The following is a 23,915-nucleotide window of genomic DNA, read 5'->3' as shown; positions in this document are numbered from 1 at the left end:
GAGTGCATGCATACTGCCTGTACAGGGTGGTTTCTTTGGTAATTTAAGTAGTTATTAAAAAAAAAACTTTCTTAACTGACTTCGTAATATTATTATTTATTTTTTCATATATCGCTAATAACATTTCCCAACTTTTTCTTACCAAAATACGAACTCGATAGTTATCCTAAAAACTTACTTAACTTACTTACTCGTTAAAAATGTCAGTGCCCCAAACTCGTACTCCTTTAGGAGACACTCGCTTCCTTTTCCCTTAACTGGGTTCTCTGTGTCTAAGTTTGCATGAAATATTTATTCTTTCGAATTTAGAATTAAAATATTTAAATTATGAATTTTCCTCGCGGGCAGAAGTATTGCACCACTTTCCGGTTAAGATTCTAACAAAAATTATAAAATAATGAGTAAGAAAGGGCTAAGTTCGGGTGCAAGCGAACATTTTATACTCTTGCATTTTGCAGAAATCAAAGCCAGGGAAATACCTTACGATGTAAAACGTCAACCAAGAGAAAGGAATCCAAGCAATTTTATATATACATATGCTGTATATAACTTATACACTGACCTACATATATATTCGGCATAAGATTTGTTAGAAAAACCAAAATCAAAATAATTTTAAGCATTTTTTGAAAAAAACACGATCTGTAATTTTCATTGAGGTAACTCAAATATTGGCCGATATATGCGGCATAAGGTCACCAGGAAGTTGGAAAATCTTTATATGTATTAGGTAAGTGGAGGCATAGCGAAGTATTGCCCGACTCAAACCATTTTTGATACACAGAATTACTATTGTCAGGAAAGGATTCTGTCTGAATTTCAATTGTATATCTCACACATTGACCGATATTTTCGGTCAAAAGTAAACAATAGATACTCGTAAAAATCGCCGAATGCACTTTATATACTTCAGAAAGACTAGCGTATACTAAACAGTATTGATTATTTTGATGTAACATTTGGCGCAAATGTCACCGACAGTCATGCCAAACTTGAAAAATATATTTTGATGAATGGGTTTTCTCTCGAAATTTAAATCAAAAAGGCCTACTTTTTTTTACTCACATCACTAAGAGAAAGCGGTAAGGCAATTCGCTTTTTGCACGCCTTTTTGAGATCCACAATTCTATATTTCGAAAGGTGTGTGGAATATGTCTTGGAATACATCCAATTAATGAACAAAGGAACAGTAAAATCAACATCATATATTTAGAGCCGCGCCGGTATCCACATAAATTTTACAACTACGCTAGAATAGACATACGACTGTATTGCAACAGGTTCTCTAAAGAATTGGACAGTTTTTATTAAGTACCCAATTTCACCGTGTGATAAATTAATAATAACAAAAACATGACAGTAAAGAAGAAAACAACAAACACGGATAATAACGAAAAGAGTTCAAGCACGAAACCACATTGTCGCTTTGCCCACTTGAATTCGCCAAAAACCGTTTCGGTGCTCGCTCTAACTTTGAAAACTTAGAGTGATTTACATAAGCAGATACATGGAGCGATTTATAGCCAGATGTAGCGCCATACTATAGCATCGCTTCTCGCTTCCACTCTGACCTTAGTCTTAGTTTCATTACTACGTTTCGCTTCATAGACGTGAAATCACATAACTTAAATACACTTTGTAAGTAAAGCTTTAATTCGATAGCGGGATTGGCCTTCGATTTATAAACTGTAAAGAGTGATCCATTTCGGAATTCTCAATTTTTTTAAGAAAAAACACAGAATCTCCAAATTGAAGGGGGAATTTTTATTAGCATGCGAAAGAACATTTTTTGGCATTTATTTTTTGAAGATTACCTTTTTCAAATGTTGGCCGCTTTGCTTCTAAGCTTGAATCGAAGCGGGATTGTCCGCGTAGACATATCCTCATAGGAAAAAGTCTAACGGTGTAATATGACACGATCTTGGTGGCCAATCGACCGGCCTAAAGCGTAAAATTATCTGCTCACCAATGTGTTCTTTCAATGAATACCTTGATTGATGCGATGTGTGGGAAGTGGCGCCGTCTTGTTGAAACCAAATGCCGCTGAGATCAAAAAGTCGGTAATCATGGTGAGTTGTGATAACGTTCTACACCGGCATCATTTTTGAAGAAATATTGACACAAACCATACTAAACCGTTGTTTTTGCTGGATGAAATGGCAGCTGTCTTCAGGTTGATTTTCGTCCCAAATGTGGCACTTTTGCTTGTTGTAGCATTGGGCCTGAATTGGGCCACATCGCTGGACAAAATTTGTCTCAATGCCACTTCCAAGGTCCTGCACAAGCCTTATTTTGTACGCTTTCAATTAAGGATCTCGACGTAAAATGCTTACTATACGTGTGTCCGAGTTGCTCTGAACGGCGCCGAATCAACTCGGTCGAATATTATCCAATAATGATTGTTGAGTTCCAAGACGGGTGATGATATTCCGAATAGTTTGCTCAGTAGGCCGATTATATTGACCGTAAATTGAGCGAAGCGCGCGAGACAAACTATTTCCAGAACGATAATTTTCGCAATAAATTTTAAGGATTTGTTAACGTTGTTCAAGCGTAAGTTTTTCATTGATGAAATGCTAAATAATACTGAACAAACACAACATGACAGCTTGACACGACTCACGCGAGGTCTGCCAAAAAAAGGTTGTTGAAAAAGTCTCTCTATTTGGATCACGCGTTATAATGAGGGAACTAGATTAAATTTTAAACTGTTGTACAGTATCTACCAATAGATAAAATACACAATTTTACATAAATGCTTCAAAATCCAAAAAATCATGTTCTTGAGGTGTCTTTCATGTATGAAGTAGGTAAACCGAAATCTCAATGTGCCTGAACGTCTAATCAGTGGCCTTAAAGTCGGTGTTGAATCATGATTCGAAGTTTACAGCGATGTTAACAAACTTATTTAGAATTTATTGGTTGGACTTAAACCCTAAGGTCGTGGGGTTGACGTGAAGTAAACCAACCAAAACTTTTTGGCTGCCTGATTTCGCATGAATTTCCTTGCTTTATTTTCTGTGGTCAAGGACATATGCTAATAAACCACAACTGATTGAAAACCCTTAAGTGGGACCTCGCTGAATATAAAAACTGGGTGGTAGAAAGGGGCATAATACACCTACTCAAAAATGTGAGATGAAGCAGGGTGAAAATATAAAGTAAAATTATACGCGAGCTCTAAGAATAAAAAAATCTATTTCCGTGTAATAAATATACGCCAGAGCACGCTAATTAAACAATTTATAGAATAATTTTATTTCATGAAAATTTAATTATTAACAAGGAAACCAATTCAATGTGACCAACCTAATCAAAGCGGGGAAAAGTGATGTCAATCGAAGTGAATGTGTGTGTTTGTGAAGATAAAACTAAAGGGTGTGTATTGACATCTGTTGACATGAACCGCAGTTAATCGGGTTTTCCGCGAGCATACATTTCTCGGTTGGTGGGTAACTGTGTCGCCGCCAGAAAAAGTTGCAATTGCGCTTGTGAGATCGGTGCAATCAGTGCAAGGCATTGCAAACACAGCGCCAAACAAATTAATGCAACGGAACGTAGTAATTATTATAGCAAATCGAAAATGGCGGTTACCACTAAGCGACACACCTTCCTCGCCATTCCACCACTCGCCGCTCTGTTCGTTCCTCTATCGGAGCACAACTCGTTTTCAAATGCCAGCGAACACGCAACAAATCAGCAGACCAAGTTAACAACGGAAAAGAAAAACAACAACAAAAACAAACAATTAAGCTTCAACTGTGACCGTTTAAATGTGGCAACAACAATGCGGTGGCGATGGGAAATAAAATTAAAATGCAAACAAAGTGGCGGGTGGCGGCCAAGAAATGAAACTGTGAGAGTAAGTTGCACACGCATACACTAAGCAAAAACGGGAAATGCGCGGTTGATGAAATCGGCGAAGCAAACAACCGCAAAAGACATTATTACAAGTTGTTGGTGTTGCAGTATTTGCAGCGCCACAGCTGGCTTCTAATGGACGAAATGCACGCCAAATAGAAATTTACAAGATCAACAAAGAACCTTGTTTTATCCGCTTTCCTGTGTCGCGCTGCATTTATATTTTAACAACAAAGTTGCAATTTGAGGTTAGAGAGGATGAAAGTTAGTATTTGCTAGGCAATAAACATTTAAACCCCAAACAAATACAAATAGATGGTATTAAATTGTAACTTGCTTTTCATAGTTCCAGTTTCGTAAAAACACATACTACTTTAATAAAAAGCCACTGTTTAAGCAAGCTTAATTTCAAGTTAAATGATCTAAATCAGTTTTCTTCTACTTAAAATGTTCTCTGCTGACTGACGTAGCGGCGGCCAACATGTGAAAGAGATAATCTTCAAAAAATATATGCCAAAGAATGTTCATCCGAACGATAATAAACATTCTCCATTAAAATTGAAGTATGTGTGTTTTTTCTTTAAAAAGTAGGGCACTTCGAAATGAATCATTCTTTACTTTTGCCATGGCTTTATTCGAAATTACAAACATTTTTTATACTCAGAAATCGGCAGGGTGGCATTGAGCGTCCAAACTTTAAAAAAGATTTTCCTTATTAGATTGGTGCAATCATTTTTGTTTTCGTGAAAAGCGTGTAACCCATATGTCGAACAATTTGTTTACAATGCGTAGAATTCGTCTCGCGAAACTTTTTCTTCTTATATAGCCGGGTTAGGAACATTGAGTCAGTCGTTCTTCCTTTTCGCTGTCCACCTGATCTTTCCAGCGGGGTGAAGGTATTTATATTCCTTTGCTTTCCCCGGCGAATACTGAATCGAGTACTCCCCGTGCTGGAGTGTCTTCATTCATTCGGACGACACGACCTAGCCAGCGTAGCTGCTGACTCTTAATAGCTGAGCTATGTCAATGACGTCGTATATCTCGTAGAACTGATCGTTCTATGGACCGCGGTATTCGCCGTTGCCAATGCGCAAAGGACCATAAATCTTTCGCAGAAATCCTTCTCGAAAACGCGTAACGCCGTTTCATCAGATGCTGTTATCGTCCATGCCTCTTGAATTTGCTCCTTGTTCGTCGAGAGATTACTTTATTTTTCAATTGCCTACTCAGTCCGAAACAGCAGCTGTTGGCAAGAGTTATTCTGCGTTGGATTTCGAGGATGACGTTGTTGTTGATGTTAATGTTGGTTCCAATATAAACAAAATTATCTACAACGACTGATTGTTTGATGACAAGAAGATATCTCGTCTTGCCCTAATTCACTTCCAGACCCATTTGCTTCGCTTCCTTATCCAGTCTGGAGAAATCAGAACCAACGGCGCGGATGTTGAGGCCAACGTCTCTATTTAGCTTTGGAACTCATATTATTTTCATCAGCAGTAAATTGAAGAAGTCTCACGATAGGAAGTCATCTTGCCTGAATCCTCGTTTGGTATCAAACGGCTCGGAGAGGTCCTTCCCGATCCTAACGGAGATTTTGGTGTTGCTCAACGTCAGACAGTCAATTCTGCATTCGCGGCATAAAGGCAGCTCAAAATCTTTCACACAATTCGGTAGTTAGCGCAGACTGTGGGGTCTCCTGTTTTGTGGATTGGGCAGAGCACACTTGAAGTCCAATCGTTAGGCATGTTTTCGTTCGACCATATTTTACAAAGAAGCTGATACATGCACCTTATCAGTTCTTCGCCGCCGTGTTTGCATAGCTCGGCCGGCAATCCATCGGCCCCGCCGCTTTGTTGTTCTTCAGGCGTTTAATTGCTATTCGAACTTCTCATGGTCGGCCAATGTAACGTCTGCTCCATCGTCATCGATGGGGGAATCGGGTTCACCAATTCTTGATGTTATGCCTTCACTGGCATTTACCAGGCTGGAGAAGTGTTCCCTCCATATGTGTACCGATTACATTTACTTAACTTGATTAAGGTTATCAATCGAAATTTGATGTGAATAGCAATATTATATGTAGCAACTTAACAACTGAAGGAGCAGCACCGCGTTCATTCCTGAAACTTTTTGATCAAATGATGTAATATTTATGAGAACACATTCATATGCTTTTTCTTTCGAATTTTTTTTCTATCGCTTATAATATGGCATGTCAATTGTAAAGTCTTCGGCCTACCACAGTTTATTCAACATAATTCCCTTCAAAATTGGTATAATGATTTTAGCGACCCTCAACTTTTCAATACCATTTTAGTAGTACAGTTTGTACTTAGCTTCAAAATAGATTTCAGTTTCGGCTATCATTTCTTCATACTACGAAAGATTCATCCCAGAGAGCATTATTTGAGATCTGAGAACAGGGGATAGTCGCTGGGTGCTAGATCTGGTGAATACTGTGGATGCGGAATCCATTCGAAGCGTAATTCATAGATTTTTGATATCCTTTTCACTGACTCTTGACGTGGTACTTTATCTGGGTAAAACAACACACTCTTTTTCTTCAAATGCGCTCATCTTGCGCCGATTTCGCCTCTCAAAAAGTGCAATATATGTGTTAGTCGCTGTAGATGGTTCATCTTTTTTAAAAGTAGTCAAAAAAATTAATCCATGCACATCTCAGACTATAGACGTCATATCCTAGTCAGCCGACTGTTTCCAGTCCTCTTCGAATGGCTTACGATTGGCCTTCACCTTGGCTTTACAACGCTTGAGCATCTTCAAAAACTTTTCTGAATCATCAATTAGTCGCTGTTTTTGGTTAAAAATGGGCTCGCGAGACATCCAATTTGCACAAAGCTTTCCCATACCCAATATTCGTAAATGATATGTATTGCACGTTAAGTTTATACCTTCACCTTCTAAACTTAACATACCAATGATGGCTGATTTTTCTGGGGCGGGGTTCGGAAACTCACATTAAGTCAAGTTTTTGCTTCAACTCTTGGAAAATCTCATTTTTATTAAAAGTGAATTTAATTTTTTTGACCTTATATGGTGAGTGGCTACCAACAACCACAAATGCAAAATATTTGGGGCTTACAGTTGATAAGAGGAAACCAAAAGAACCCAGCTCTAATTAAAGTTTACGCAGCTGCACTACATCTTAAGAGTTAAGATTCCACCTCCGTCTGAAGAACAAGCTACTCATGTATAAGGCAAGCTTTTCAAAATAAAATTCTTCGCGCTCTAGTGGTATGCGTTTTGTATTGGAAATGAAGTCCTCCATCCAAACATAAAAATGGCTACTGTAAAGGAATCTATAGACAAATTTAGTGGTCGTTATCTCGCTCTATTGGAGAACTACGACAACTTTTTACTTACCATCGTATACGAGTATGCTCTAATAATAAAAAATAAAAATAAAATAGTTTATTTTCTGCTTAAATGGAGCACAATATTTTCAGCTCCATTGTCTAAATGCATACGTATGTGTAATGTGTCATGCAGATTGGTGAATTCAAAACCAAAGTTAAACGCCTATTAACTACAACAAAGGCTACAAAAATAGATCCTCACTTTCGAACCAAATTTGTAACAATCTCAGCACACATACATTGACAACGGCGCACATCTGAATGTAACAGATAACACAAAATCAAATGTTTGGGCGGTGTGCTAGCACCAACGCTCGCACTGATAAAATATAAAAAAGCCAATTCTAGGAATCTTTGTGCGTCACCATGCACACATGTTTCGGCACAGCAGCTATGTGGGCTGCCGCTGACTGACTAACTGACTACTTGGCTTACAGAAGATTGTGTTAGCGCTACCTATTTACACCCAGCACCTTCCATGCTTGCATGTGTGCAGGTATTTTCACATGGATCATGTGTGCTCACGCACTTGTTGCCTACCGTTGTCAGCGCTGACTCCTCCAGCAGCCGCCTTTGTGTAATTTTGCATTTGCTCCGGTATTTTTTGTATATTTTATTTCTCTTTTCTTGTCATTGACAGTGACAAATTTTGCTTGACAGCGAGTGAGCGACACTTTTAGCCACAATTAACACACTATCACATGATATATGTATATACTATATATGTGATATGCTTTTCCACAGATTTGGTAATAAAACACATTTTTTCGTCGTTTTCTTCGATTTTAATATTACATTATGTAAATGTTTTAAGTTTTTTGAGTTCTGAAAGAGTTGCGCGTTGTTTCAAGGTATTTTTTGAAGCTCAAAGGCTTTAAATTTAAACATTTGTTTAAAAGTAATGCGAACAAGGTGATGTGCAATGAGTGGATAGGTTCGGATAAAATATTTGGTATATAGCGTTTATCTAACACCAATATCTTAATAATGAAATTGTTGCAGTAACTTATCAAAAATATCTTAAATTAAATATATCTTACTTCATTCAAGTAGAAAATTTATCTTGCTAACTGAACAATCGCTCTAGATTTGATGCTCTATTAATCTAGTATATATAAACTACCATATAGTAGTGTAGCAGGCTCCTGAGTTGGCAGTCCTTACTGTAAACAAGTTCTGGTAGAGTCTTCTTCGACATAAAAGTCTTAGTGTAAAAGGGTAGTGAAAAGACAGCCCGAAAGGTTGACGTAGCACCCAACAGATTGGCGTACTTTCCCCACTGTTTTGTATCTTGGTGGTTAACGAAATTAAAGAACTCGGGAAACGAGGTTGGTGTCAGCCCGCGCTGACGACGTTATCCTTATGGTTAAAGGAAAGTTTTTAACTATAGCCTAGAAATTAACTAAAAAGTACCTCAGCGTGGTATCCAGCTGGGCAAATAGAAGCGGCTTAGCCATCAATCTAACACTCGCTAAGAAACCTGAACATTTACAAAAAGCGGCTCTCATCTACATCTGCGGTGCCCTGCCAACTACACAAAAAGTGGCACTTAAGGCTATTCTATACATATCATCTGTGGATACTGCTGGCGGGTGCATAGCTATGAAGGTCGCTCTAAGAAACAGATAAGATGAGTTCCTGAAAAACTAGACCACTAAGACCACTGTGTAATAGAGGCTACTCTTGATGGCTGTTTCTCCACTCACATACCAACGACAGAGAGAAGTCGCCGCCAGGTTTTTCGCTGTTGGGTCGAAGCCAGCAAACGGACTACTGTAGTATTTTTCAGGCAAAAGTGCCCGCTGTTAAAATAAACTGTGCGCTCAATATTATGTTAGTCAAATAGTGTCAAACCTTACTAGATATAACATCAAACGACTTCGTTATCAGACTCGTTTGTGTACCTAGTTTAGATTGGATAAGTAATGAGGTTTGCAGCTCGATCTAGGATCTATTGTGCCCTATCCTAAGTCATAACATCTCAACTAGCCCCAGAAAATTGATAAATTCCAATATACTACTAGGTGCTATTGAGGCGATGTGATTCCTATTTGGAAATATAGATCCAAGTTCCTTCACCCTGCTTATATAGACTGCTGTGCAGTCAATTAGCAGGTGTTTTGTGTTTCAAATCCCAAGTCGCAGAACCGACAATTCGCATAAGAAGTTAGACCCATGTTAAATAACGGTTTCTTGAGCTTACAATGGCCAGCGTAGAAGGCGAATGAGTTTTCCCTTGGGAGATTGATTACATATATATACCTTTAAGGTTAAAATGACTGATTAACAACCTGGCATTGCACATGTCTAGGATTTGTTGCCAATTCTTCTCCCTACCCATTGCTTTTTCATTGTGGAGCAGCTCATCAACCGAAATGAAAGGTTATAGTTCTACTATGTTGGTGGAATTATATAGCTAGAGCCCTACTTACACTGGAATGGTAACGAGTTAGATCCCCGTTGTCAGCTTGCGTTCTTGCACTGACCTCCCGTACCGTTAGCAGGCGTTGGTTGATGACTAGCCTCTGCGCGACTGCAAAATCTTTCTGTCCTAGATTAGAACTTCGGAAATCTACCGATCTTGGCCTTTGCACAGTTGATCTTGACATAACCTTAAGAGTTCTTACTGGACATTGTTCAAAAAGCATTCTTTCGTTGGGGCACAAACCGTCAAAGTTATTTTGAAGAAAGTGAATTGAAAACACTCTTTCTACACAGACACACCTTTTCCTCTTTCACAACAGACATATCTTGTCAAAAACCTAAACTCATTCATGCGTGTGTTTATTCACGGTTATAATGGTCGCGGGTATTGCAGACCACAGGTAAAAAGAAACGACTTTGGAGTGCGAATAATAAAAATTGCAAGCACAACAATAACGGTAAATTTGAAGTAAAACAATAACAGTAAATTGCAATATGCTGGCAGCTCCCGCCGGGACTTGAGGCCAGCATGTTATGCATATGTTTCATATGTATGAGTGGTTTGTACATATACTATATAGTACATATGTACTATGTATGTAAGTGGTCTTAGTAAACGATTAACCGCCAGCCGCTGACCACAGAGTTGTATGCGGCTTGATTGCATTTACCATTTATTATACATAACACGAACATAAATGCATGTTTCCTTGTGCTTCAATTTAAAGGGTGCACCGATTTGAATGTTAACAGATTTTTGGTTTTGAAAAACTTTACAAAGGACTCTCCTGATCTAGACGTTCGCTTGAAGAGTGAAAGACATACAATTAATTTCCTATGTTGTACTTATCACATCTTGCTTGTTATCGAAGCGGAAGGCTAGAGATCTGAAGTTCTGGCGATGGTCACCTTTCAGCTTGACTTTCGAAGTCGAATCCTTTGAACATATTATAAATTTGAGTATACTGAGTTAATCTGAGCATTGCTATCAGCAACTTTTTTGTTCATGTTAGAACTGCCAAAGCTTTTATGCTCTATTTTGGTGTCGCAATATATCGCAGATCTTATTCAAGAATTTCTATTTAAAACCAGCAAATCACCTTTATAAATATAATTAAATTACTGAGCCTATATGAACTTGGACTACCGTGTAGAAACCTTTTTGTCAAAGCACCTTCTAAAGCAGATGATTCGATTATCTTCAAACCTCTGCGTTCACCAGAGACTAATGAATAGTAAATAACCCAAGCAACAGGTTTCCAAGTCTACTTAGCTTAGTCCTCTATGTATGTAACTTTGTTGATAAAAACCATAAAATATTTCATATTATTAGCTTCAGTTATTCCACAAGTATTCGAAAACTCTAGTGTTGTGGTTTTGTAATTACTTCAACAGTTTATGATTAGAATACAACTGTACTCCTTTCTATTTTGAAACTTCGCCACAATGAAACCTCACTACAAGAACTAAAATAATTATACACGCTAGTAATAGGCTTTTTTCGCTTATCTTGTAGCCTACATAACACAATATATATCTGCTGTCTATAATCTGCGAGTCTTTCTATAAGACACCTTGTATAAAGAGTATTTTCAATGTATCTTAGTATTAAAATCTCAGCCAGGATCCGTATAAGATTTCAATTTACAATACTCGCTTGTCCACAGTCAGCTGCTTGACATCATCAGCGTTCGCTTTAATTCAGCTATACAAGATGCGTTCCAAAGTAAACAGGACTTTTAGAAGAACAAATGGTTTTTTCGGCAAAATCAATTAATTTTATTCAAAATAGTCTCCTTCTGCTTCAATACAGCTTTTTGCACGGTCCAAAAGCATGTCGAGAGTTTTTTTTTTTATTTTTATTTTTTTGTCGATTGCTGTTTTGTTTCGGGCTCATCTCATGATTCGTCAGTCACCTATGACGATCTTATGAACGTCTTTTGAAGCACCCGGATCGTATTTTTTCAGCATTTCTTTACACCAATCCACACGAGCCTTTTTTGAGCGATTGTCAAATTGTCAAAACAAACCTTTTTTACGCCCAGGTGTTCATGCAATATCGAATGTATGCTGGTGGGAGAAATGCATAGGCATGCCTCTATCTGAAATGATTTTCTGGCACAACTGCTGTTTTTGGACGACCTTCACGGAATTCGTCTTTGAGCGAGCGTCGGCCACGATTGAATTCGTTGTACCAGTTTTTCACAGTGCTATAGGATGGTGCTTCATAGCCATACAAAGATTTTAGTTCATCGAAGCACTCTTGTCGTGATAATCCTCGTCGAAAGTTGTGAAAAATGATCGCACGAAAATGTTCACGAGTTAATTCCATTTTTTGGCCGAGATGAATTTTTTAATTCTCTGTAAATAAAACAATTCACGATTAAATGACAAAATGTTCTGAGTGATGTTATGGTAAAAAATGTCAAACTTTCCAGATTGCACCTGGCAACACTTAGTGTTGCCCTAGGCCAGAATATATATAGCAGCCCTCGTATTAGGTGCATACGGGGAGCGGTTGATGGTTTATATGTGATTTTTGGTGAAATAATCGGTCACAAGCGTCCTTCGAATGTTGGATTCGGAGCAATTTTTGGTCGCTAGATAATTTGTGCGGAACAAACCGTGCACACACCTTTCGTAAGCCCAAATGTTCGGTCAAAATGCGATAAATCGAAGTATTGGAGATGTTCAATTCCATTTCCATTAATTTCAATGATGATTTCGGCTGATTTTTATGAATTCACGCACAATTTCGATGAAATTTCCGGTGATCACGGATTTTGATTGGCCCACATGTTGATCGTTATTTATGTCCTCACGACCACTTTGAAAACGTTGAAACCACTCGTGCACTCTGCTCGGGATAGGCAATCATCGCCATAAACTTGTTTCATCAATTGAAACGTTTCGGTAAAAATTTTACCAATTTTAAAACAAAATTTAATGTTGGTTCTTTCAAACATACTCACATTAGTTCAAACATACTCACACTTAAAACGCAATAACTCCACTTCCAATTCATGAAATGTCATGAAATCTAACGCTCATAGCAGATTCTATCGCACTAGACATATAGATGGCGCCACTAGGGGGCACTAAATTTAAAAAGTGCTGTTTACTTTGGAACACGTCATGTGTAACGAGTTTTTCAATAGCGACGCTACAAAAGTAGACTGACAAGGACAGCAAACGACAGTCGCTCATACGTCGTTCTTAATTTTGCGAAGAGATCTTAGCCTACATCCGTAGGAGATCAAATTGACGCAAGAACTGAAGCTTGAGGCTTATTTATGGCTGAATGGCTTTGTCAATACAAAATATGCGTCATTGGTTGAGCAACCCATACACTGTTGCATCCCGAAAAAATACGGTTTTGTTTGGTTTATGGGGTCTTCTTCCATGGTGATCAAGACCGCCACGTTACTTTGAATAGGAATCGCTAGCGCTCAATGATAACCGAATATTTTAGGCCGGATTGGAGGATATGGACTTGGATAATATGTGGTTCTAACAGGACGGCGCCTAAGGCGCCTAATACAACTAACGTCACAATCGAGTTTTTGAAACCCAAGTTTGGTGAACTTGTTGTCTCACGAAATGGCACATACAATTTTTTTAACCTCTGTAGCGCTTTTGGTGAAAATCCCGTTACCTTTCAAGCCCTCGTAAGGAAGATTTTTTTAGACAGAGTTTGCCGTTAAGTTTTAAAGTAAATCGGGTGACTGAATTTCACCCGCGAGGACTAATGTTCGACCACTTTTTGCAGAATTTGAGGCCGTTTCTCAGCCATATCTGCGTAGACAAGTTTCCTTCAATAAATTGATTGTTTTGTTGCCTGTAGGGCGTGTAGCGCCATCTTGTTGGTTCCAAATGTCATCTACATATACATGCGATCATGCTCACAGAACCGGTGGTAGTACTGAATGTGCTTGAAGCCTTTTCAAGTTTCAGGAGCTTTTGAAAAGATGGCAGCTATTGCACCTGAACAAAAAAAATATTTCGTAATGATTCTCGCTTTAATCGAGAAATTAGTTAGTTAAAGAACAGAATGTAACACCCTGTATGAGTTTGGTATTTAAAGCGATTTTGTCATGTTACAGGTAACACGTGGGTCAAGCACGCAACGACATTTGCACATAAAGGTAAGTAGTTACATGTTGCACCAATGCAATCTGCCACAAAGCAAATCAAGTTTTTAATCCTCAACTCTCCACGGTGCCGAGCCGTCATCAAAGTTAATGGCGCGGCGGTTATACCGACATAACGGTGTGCATGCGGCAAATTTGCAATATATTTTCGGCACAAATTGCCGCTTACAAACGATCGCTTTGCGTGTAGCAAGCAAAGAATGTGTCCTTGCTTATTTTCATATACATATATATTTATGTGTGTGTAGGTGAGTGAGTGTTTTTGCGGTTACTTGACAGCGGCGGCGATGGCGCGACCCGCACAGCTTTCAACTGTAAAATGGCCGTTATCATGTTACGCAAATAAATAAAAGTCCGCATGCAGACAATGGTGTAACGGCATAAAGCGCAGACAGTGGCAAATACGGATGCACACACACTCACTTTTTTTCAATTGGGTTACAATCCCAGTGTTGCCACCAATTGGCGACGTTGCATGTGCATTGTTGCATGCGCCACTCGCTATGCTATTTGACCGTCATATACCGGCCGCAACTTTTAATCTGCATTGTTGTTGTCGCATTTCGGGTTTTGTTGTCCTTACATCGACCAGCTTGTGGGCTTTCTGTAAAACCAGATAACGGTACTAACATAATTTGTAAATTTCGTTCCACTCGCTACTACTCTCATCTTATCTTTCTCTTAAAACCAATAGTTTTGAGTTCGCTGACTGTACGCTCAAGAAGAGTGAATCGAGTGTCTACATGTTTAAACTGGTTTGCAAGAAACTCTAAGTGTAGCTTATTAGAACTGGTACTACAGTCTCAATCATCTTAAGGTATTTCCCTGGTTTTGAGTTTTGCAAGTTGCAAGAGTATAAAATGTTCGGTTGCATTCGATCTTAGCCCTTTCTTACTTGTTTTTTTAAGACATTTTTTGCAGTTCTGCCAACATTGTACAGTTGGAATCAAACATATGTAAAAAAAATTGTCTGAAGAAAAATATATAGAAGCTTACTATCATGAGGCTCCATAAGCTAAACAATAAAATATTCATATGAAATGTAAAAGCGTAATAGCATTGACAGACGGCAGCGTTAAACCAGATTAATTGCATTTTTCGGGATTAATTCAGGAGTTACCACAGCTAACTCCGTTGCTGAATCCAAAAATAACTCTCAAAATTTTAGGGAGTTTGTGAGATTTTCGTTGGCAACATTGTTAAAAATGGCCAATTTTCATCTATTGTGAATGAAATACAAGCAACCCTGACAGCTGTTTATCACATTCTCAATATAATATCAGTAAAACTTCTATGTTATGATGCAGTTTTAAAAATAATGTGTTGATATGTTTTTGTAATAAAAAATGGTTTGGTAAAAATTGGTCGGCTAACAACCGTAATGTTTATCTTCTATCAATTTCCATTGAAAATATTATAAAAAGGACAATGAGCTGTTTATGAGAGTTTCAAACTCGCATAGCTGCCGTCTGTCACCTACAAATTTGGATCTGATTAAGTGCGCAGTTAATCCGGATTAACGCTGCCGTCTGTCAAGGCTATAACACAAAAATTATTAAACTTTAATTATGGCTCCTATCCACCAGCAGTACTGAGCGAGAATGCGCTCGCTTTTCGGCTAAATAAAATTTCGCGCGAGTGAGAGTGTTTTGGAAGCTTCCAAAATTGTCAATTCAATTAAAATTTTGACTCTACTCCATCTTTGCACACGTTGTATTTATACCGGTTACTTTTTCGTGCACAACAATCGTTTTACGTTTGCTTCCTTGTTTTTGTTGTCTTTTTTGTTGTAAGTTCTCGTTTTTTAATTGAAGCTGTGGCTTTGTATTTTTAACATGTCAGCAACAATGTGTCAGCTGGGATGCTACAATTACCAGCGTTGCAACACCGAAAAGCATGCTTCGCCAGGCAATGTGCAAGTGCGAAACAAAGCGACAGAATGCATCTGCTGTTGTTGGTGGTTTTGTATGCTGGAAAGGGATTTTTTCAATCTACCAGCTATTACAAGCATTAAAGTCATTCTGTTCTTTTTTGTTTAATAGAAAAAATCAATAATTGGTTTTGCTTGTGCGATGGTGCATTACAATCGTGTAAAATCCATGAATTATTCTTCCACAATTCCCGACATTTACGACGGATGTTCTCACGCAAACGCCTCAATGGGGCCAAATAGAACTTATGCACCAAACCACTAATAACGAAAAAACAAGGAGCATTACGTTGATTTTTGAGAGGTTTTCGCATGTTTTTTTTTATTTCTGCTCATTTTTTCTTCCCCATTCTGATAAATGTTGACTTGTTTCCATGTCGAACTCATAAACCCATGTGTCATCGGCAGTTATAATGCTCTCCATGAATGTGGAATCGGAATTCGCACCATCAAGCATGTCCAAAGAGACCTGTTTGCGGTGCTCATTTTGGAAAACATTCAGCTTTATCGGGACGAGTCGAGCAATAAAGCGTTTCATACGCAAAATATTTACCAAAATCATTCGAATGGACTCGAAAAAGATGTCGAACTCTCTTGCAATTTTCTTGATGATTTTCAAGCACCATATTTTTCACTTTTATAATACATTTTTTTTAAATATCATTTACACGTGGAATTTAGTTACAATTTCCGAGTGTTTACAAGCAACTGGTATTAATGCTATAGTTTCGCCTAATCAATTTAGACGAAAAAATAACGTTTATACCAATTAAGACTCAGATATAGAATAGAGACTCTCAAAATTAGGGTTAATATAAGTAACAATATACTCAAAGCTATTAAATTTATGAACTTGATTAAGAAATATTTTAAAAACGTTCGCAAACTTTCTCTAATAACACATACTCATCCTAAGCAAATAAGTGGGCCGTCAGTATATCGGTCACTGAGCTTGAATACGGATTCCAGCAATTTCTTTTCATTAATTTAACAACATAACTTTGTTTGAGTGGAAAAGTAATGAATCGAAGACGACTAATTTTTGAAAAGCTTTCACTTAATCTATACATTGTCACTTAAAACGCAAAATAACGTAACATCACTTTTCATAAGTTTACAGACGTAGGAAAAACGATATAATAGAAACTACTCATATTGAAACAAAATCTGAGTTTTGATTATAAAATGGTTATATATTGGTTATAATATCTGAGAAGGATTTTCAATTTTGTTAATGATACGCCATTTTGCAATTTAGGTGAAGATAAGTAATGCTGTGTATCCATTCATCGCAAACATTGTCATATCCTATCTCAATCAATTTTGATTACACAAACTTTACAAAATATTTCATGCAGACGATCTGAAGAAATATATCTGAATCTTTAAGAGGGCATTTAATGAAAGACTCGACAGTATTGCAAACAATGAACAAACATTACTGAATCTAGAATTAGATAGATAGATTCATCGGTCTTGTTGGGAATGGCACCTACCATTCGAAGAATCGATGGTTTAATGCAGCCCAAGCCGCTTCCAACAGACTATTGGGATTTGGAATTGTTTGTCGAGGTACGAAAAACAAATTATCAGCAACGAACCCAATAATCACCTGAAATTTATTGAATTTTAAATGACTAACACTTCAGTCCACGCAGCTCGCAGTCTATTCACAGTTGAATACTCACCTAAGTTCTGCAGCGAAAATATGTCCAGTCTGTCTGGCACAAATATTTACCGTAAACAGCTGGCCAATTGATTATCTGTGTGCCAAAGCATAAGGTACTCGTACACCTAACTCTTTTCTATTACATACATATTCAACACTGCTTCATTGCAAGCTTCGCCGAGCTTTTGCTGCAAACGAACGCAGGCGAGAAGAAATGCAAAATTGATGATCACTTAAAGTTTCTCAAACAGTTGGGCAGCTGTTGAACGCTGTGCAAGTAGACACCACATCCATCGAGACACTATGTATGTAGTGCATTTGAAAGCATTTTATAAAATTGTTGTTGTTGATGGAAATTGCTGCAAAGCCACAATTGGCGTGTCAGGTCAGCAACAGCGACAAGCGCTTGCAGTCCAAACGAAAGTTTCAAAGTCCACTCCTACATCGATCAGCGCAACAACCAACGCCGGCAACATAGCGGCAACTTTGTGGCAACAACTTTACGACGCCACGCTGAATGGACTTACCGTGGCCGCTACAACTCGTCGTTGGAGAAGATTGGCGTTGTTAGTAACTTTGTACGTTTGCTGTATAGTTGATGGAATTTAATGCCATCAAAAAATTGACGTACATATTTTGTAGATGTTTTCTAACAAGTCGATTGAAAAGTCCCCGGCCTTTCATAGTAAACATATTTATTTTGGCAAAATGTGTTTTGTTTTTATTCAACATAGTTCCTTTCAAGGGTGGTACACAGATTAAAATGACTTTCCGACTTTTCGAAACCACTTGTAGTACGATCTGTGAACTACTTCAAAATAAACCTCAGTTTCGGCGATCTTCTCATCATTCGACGAAAATTTTTTAAGAGTGAGCATTCTTCTGAGATCTGAGAAGAGAAAGTAGTCGCTAGGGGCCAGATCTGAAGAATACGGTGGATCCGGAAGCAATTCGGAACCCAATTCATGGATTTTTGCAATCGGTTTCACTGACTTGTGGCATTGTCTTGGCGAAACAATACTATTTTTTTGAACCGCGGGCATCTTGCGCCGAAATTTCCCTCCCAAGGGTCCAAGAACGCTATGTAATAGTCGTTGTTTATGGTACTTCTGTTTCAAGGTAATCAAAAAAATTATAACTTACACATTGTGAAATACAGACGCCATAAATTTGCCAGTCGACTGTTGCGTTTTTTCACGCTTTGGAGCGGGTTCGTTGTTGTGCAGTCCACTCGCATGACTGTTGTTGGACTGCGAAGTGTAATAATGGAGCCAAATTCTCAGGTTTATTACGCTTGAACATTTCCAAATACTGTTCCCAATCATAAACTCGTCGTTGTTTTTGCTCAAAAGTTATGTCGCGCGGTACTCACTTTGCTCTCTCAAACACAAATACTAATAAGGTGACATTGTATTTATTTTGAAAAATCTTTATTTATTCTTCCAAATCAATTTCATACCCTTCAAAGTAATCCCTCCCGATGCAATGCACTTTTACCAACAGATTTTCCAATCTTCGAAACACTGGTTGTAGTCACTTTCCCGGATGGCCTTCAGTTCCGTCTTCGCTGCGGCTTGGTATAAAAACGGTGTCCCCAGAGCGGTCTTTTGAGCTTGGTGAACAGCCAGAAGTCGCATGGCGCCAGATCAGGTGAATACGGTGGTTGCGGAACGATATGGGTTGAGTTTTTGGCGAAATGATCACGAATTACGAGGGCAGTATGGGATGGTGCGTTATCGTGGTGTAAAAACCAAGAATTGTCTTTCCACAATTCCGGCCTTTTTAGGCGGATAGCGTTACGCAAACAACGCATAACGTTCAAATAATATTCCTTGTTGACTGTTTGACGGGTTGGAAGGAATTCATAATGCACAACACCACGATAATCGAAGAAAACAGTCAACATGACCTTGATTTTTGAGCGACTTTGGCGCGATTTTTTTGGTCTCGGCTCTCTTTTGGCACGATATTCGCTCGACTGATCGGTTGTTTCGGAGTCGTAAGCATAGATCCAAGTCTTATCGCCGGTTATAATGCGTTTCATGACACTCTGGTAGTCGGAAAACATAGTTTCACACACTTCAACGCGACGCCTTTTTTCCAAAAAATTCAATGTTTTCGGTATTGGCTGAGCCTTTCGATATGCCAACTTCATCAGCAAGGTCTCTAATTGTTAAACGACGGTTTTTCAACACCAAATCTTTGATTTGTTGAACGTGAGCTTCGTCGGTTGAGGTTGATGGTCGCCCTGAACGCTCTTCGTCTTCGACACGTTCACGGCCGGCTTGGAACTCACTATACCACTTGTAAACATTTTTTTAGACATAGCCTCATCACCAAAGGCTTTCTGCTCCATTCTCAACGTATCCGCAGTAGAAAATTGATTCCGTAAACAAAATTTAATGCAAATTCTTTGCTCAACAAATTTCGACATCGCAAAAAACGAAAAACTCACTTTTAGCAGCTCACAAAACGACACGTATCTCAAACACCAATGAATATTTTGACATGAAATTTGACATAAATGTAACTGACAGTACTACCAACCTAAAAAAAAAATAATTCTCCAAATCCTTCGACGCGCGCAGTTTAAATTCAAATGTCACCTTATTTTTTGGGCACAGTGGTACATTCAGTTGATATCTTTAGAGTGCCTGCTTTCTTGAGCCTTTTCAATTTTCGGTCATACAAAATTATTTTGTGGACTTTTTTGATGTTTTCGTCGATAACAACATTTATTGAGCGTCCATTGCGTTCACCGTCTTCAGTGCTCATTTCACCGCCTCTAAACCATACGCGATACAGAATTAGTATTTTCGAACTCGTAAAAAAAAATATTACCCAGTTTTTCAGTGCACAGCGAACATTTTCATTGAAAAATAAAATGCATGTCCAGTCCACGTCAAACGAACGACTTATCAAATTTTCAAATGCTAATTACATATTGACGGCTGGTGAAACTTTAAAGCTCGGCAAACGGTTAAATATTCAAATTTTCGGCCTTGTTTCGGGGAAAATTTTCGAATACATTGCTCTCTAACGAAATCTTTTCACTCAAAGCGACCAAAAAGGCTCCAACCAAATGTCGCCGATATCACGAACTGCAATTTCAGGCATCAAATAATCGTCTATCATGACGCGATAACACTCACTCTGGCATCATTTTTTAAGAAATATGAACCCATAAACCCAAACTGTTGTTTTTTCTGGTTAAATTGTCTTCTTTGGCTTAATTTTCCCCGTAAGTGTAAATACGAATTAGTATATATAAGTATATTTGTCTGTATGTTATTGACAGTATTTGTGCACTGACTTTGTATACGCAGCAGTTTAAAGTCGGCAACTCCCTCATTGCCCCGTCAATCAACTCAATAACGGCTTTTGTATTAAATACACATGTGTATGTGTGCTTACGGGTGCCTCTGTTTAATGCCTACCCATTTCGGTGTTATTCACTGTCTGAAGTGGCTGCCAGTTGCCAATGTAACAAGCTAAAACATTAGTTGCCAACAGTCTTAAGCAAACACTTAAGTACTTAAATCATTTTCAATGATTGCGTCGACATTCTGCGGCATACATACATACACGCAAGTGGCACGAGCTAGGGCAATGACTGCTGCCACCAATTTGTGAATGGCATACCGTAACTGAAATGTAATTACCGAAAATATTTGAGCAAATTATCGAAACAAGTGCGAGAGAGCATTGAAGTGGCAAAACTTAGCAGCACTGATTTGTATGCGTATGTGGATACTTCGAGGTATTACGCCTAGTGGCACGCAACAGTGTGTGAAATAAGTACCTAACCTTATTATTCTTCTTCTTTACTGGCGTAGACACCGCTTACGCGATTATAGCCGAGTTAACAAGAGCGCTAGGCGTTTCTTCTTTTCGCAACGTGGCGCCAATTGGAATGCCAAGCGAAGCCAGGTCCTTCTCCACCTGGTCTTTCCAACGGAGTGGAGGTCTTCCTCTTTTTCCGGCGGGCATTGCGTCGAATACTTTCAAAGCTGGTGTGTTTTCGTGGTTATCTACAACTTCGACTGTCAACAGTGACGTGGGTGCCTAGTCGCAAGTGCGATGACTGTTTGTTTGATGACAGGAGATATTTCGTCTTTCCTTCGTTTACTCGTACTACCAGCCATCTACGCCGCTTTCTTATACAGTTTGCAGAAAGCAGAACTAACGGCACGGGTATTGAGGTCAATGATATCAATATCATCAGCATACGCCAGCAGCTGAACACTCTTATAAAGGGTTCTACTTTCTCAATTAAGGTCTGCAGCTCAAATTATTTTCACCAGCTGCAGGTTGAAGAAGTTGCACGGTAGGGAGTCGCCTTGTCTGAAATCTTGTTTGCTCAACATTTTGTTTGAGTATCGAAAATTTTTCAATCATCTTCTAAATTTATTTTATCGGTTCAAAGTAAAATCCATTTCGGCTCTCATTTTTATAGGCGTCGAATTTGTTTTTATGTCTTTAATTAACTCAAAACGGTTTCTTCGGAGCGGTTCTTTGAGTTACAAGAATGGCCAAAAGTCACATAAAGCAAAATCAGGTGAATGCAGTGCTGGCTCAATAATATTTATTGAGTGTTTCGCCAAAATTTAACACAAATACGTTAAAAAATTTTGTAAAATTCGACAAACACCACTTAGGTGGACTGACATAAACAGCTGCTTTTACATATCGCGCTAATTTTTGTCATCATAATTAAAGACAGTTGAAGAAACCTAGGAAAAAAAATGTATCTGTCTTCCATATAAGCGGGAGAAGAGAGGGGGAAATGGAGAATTCCCGATACTTTCTTGACAGGGTAAATGGCTCCAAAGTAGGTAAAGGTTGAGCTGTTTAAACATATGTGGATGCGCTGCATTGGAAATACTATATACATAACCTCAATTTGTACTAACGCCAGATTACAGTACTTCAGTTTTATTATTAAAAATACAATTTAAATGCATGCTATTCGAGATATATTTACAATTGCTCAGCTGCTAAGCTAGTTTCTCACGCGAATATCAGCAAAAAAAAATTGCAAAAATCGCGTGTGGCATAAAACCAATTTAACAGGCATTCCGCAACATGCCACAAAGCGGAGGTGCTATGAAAAAAAATATAATAATAGCAACAAAAGCAAATAGTAAACAACTCACTTTAAATCCTTAAAACTAACATATGCCGCAGCTGGTTGGCAAGAGATAAACAAAGTTCGTACTAGCTAAACTTTTGCCTCTCTATATCCATATAAACGTATAGTGCTATGGCGCAATGACGCAAGGACAGCGGGATTAACAGCAAATTCCATAGTTGTCACTGAATGCATGAGTGATTGCATAAGCGGTGCTGCTTCGTTTCAGTTTTGTTCATTTCCGCTGGCCTGCTTTTAGGCGCACCAAATAGTAATCGCCATTTTCGATTGGCGTTTGTGTAGCTTTGGCCGACAATGACGGCGCGGTACTGCATAAATTGTAGATATATATTCAGAGTTACAGCTATTAGTATTTTTAGTTACACAATGCAAGGCAATTACAAATAAAAGAACTTGCAGAAGTAATTCGATAAGTTAACGAACTCTTGTGTAAAAAATATTTTTGGCATTCAGTGTCTTAATTTGTTTACTTTTTAAAGATTCTTTACAACTTGTGGGTCTTTCAAGGTTTTCAAACCACGCCAAGTTACTATTAGGAGGTTGTAACCTAGAAAATTTTAGAAATATGATCAACCTCTCCCGAAACAAATCCTTGTCGCGCTCTATACTGTGTACTACAGGCTCAAGAAACACTTTTCCAACATGGATATAGTCTCTTGCGCAAAGCTTCTGGAATTACTCAGAGTACTGGACCTTTGTGACCATATATGATATAGGAGAGGGCACAATAGACAATAGGTTATAGCCTTGACAGACGGCAGCGTTAATCCGATCCAAATTTTAAGGTGCGCACTTAATTAAGTTTGAAACTCTCATAAACAGCTCATTGTCCTTTTTATAATATTTTCAATGAAAATTGATAGAAGATAAACATTACGGTTATTAGCCGACCAATTTTTACCAAACCATTTTTTATTACAAAAACATAAGTATAAACACATTATTTTTAAAACTGCATCATAACATAGAAGTTTTATTGATATTATATTGAGAATTTGATAAACAGCTGTCAGGGTTGCTTGTATTTCATTCACAATAGATGAAAATTGGCCATTTTTAACAATGTTGCCAACGAAAATCTCACAAACTCCCTAAAATTTTGAGAGTTATTTTTGGATTCAGCAACGGAGTTAGCTGTGGTAACTCCTGAATTAATCCCGAAAAATGCAATTAATCTGGTTTAACGCTGCCGTCTGTCAATGCTATTACAGTGCAAAGCCACAATTCTTTTCTATCTATCAACCTTTAGTAGAGATTGTGGGCATCACAGATCTTATTAAACGATCCCGTAGATCAATAACATATTATAGTTTCACAAAGCTCAGTCTAGCAGCAAATACGTAATGCC

General features: G+C 38.2%; 1 protein-coding gene across 1 annotated transcript in view; it reads left to right on the top strand.

Moving 5' to 3' along the window:
* Positions 1-23,915, top strand: part of LOC126767402 (GTP-binding protein Di-Ras2-like) — a 71,015-nt gene that overhangs the window by 23,891 nt on the left and 23,209 nt on the right. The window lies entirely within an intron of this gene.

Source organism: Bactrocera neohumeralis, unplaced genomic scaffold, assembly GCF_024586455.1.
Source record: "Bactrocera neohumeralis isolate Rockhampton unplaced genomic scaffold, APGP_CSIRO_Bneo_wtdbg2-racon-allhic-juicebox.fasta_v2 ctg603, whole genome shotgun sequence".
In the NCBI taxonomy this organism is placed as follows: domain Eukaryota; kingdom Metazoa; phylum Arthropoda; class Insecta; order Diptera; family Tephritidae; genus Bactrocera; species Bactrocera neohumeralis.
This window is presented reverse-complemented; position numbering and strand designations above follow the sequence as displayed.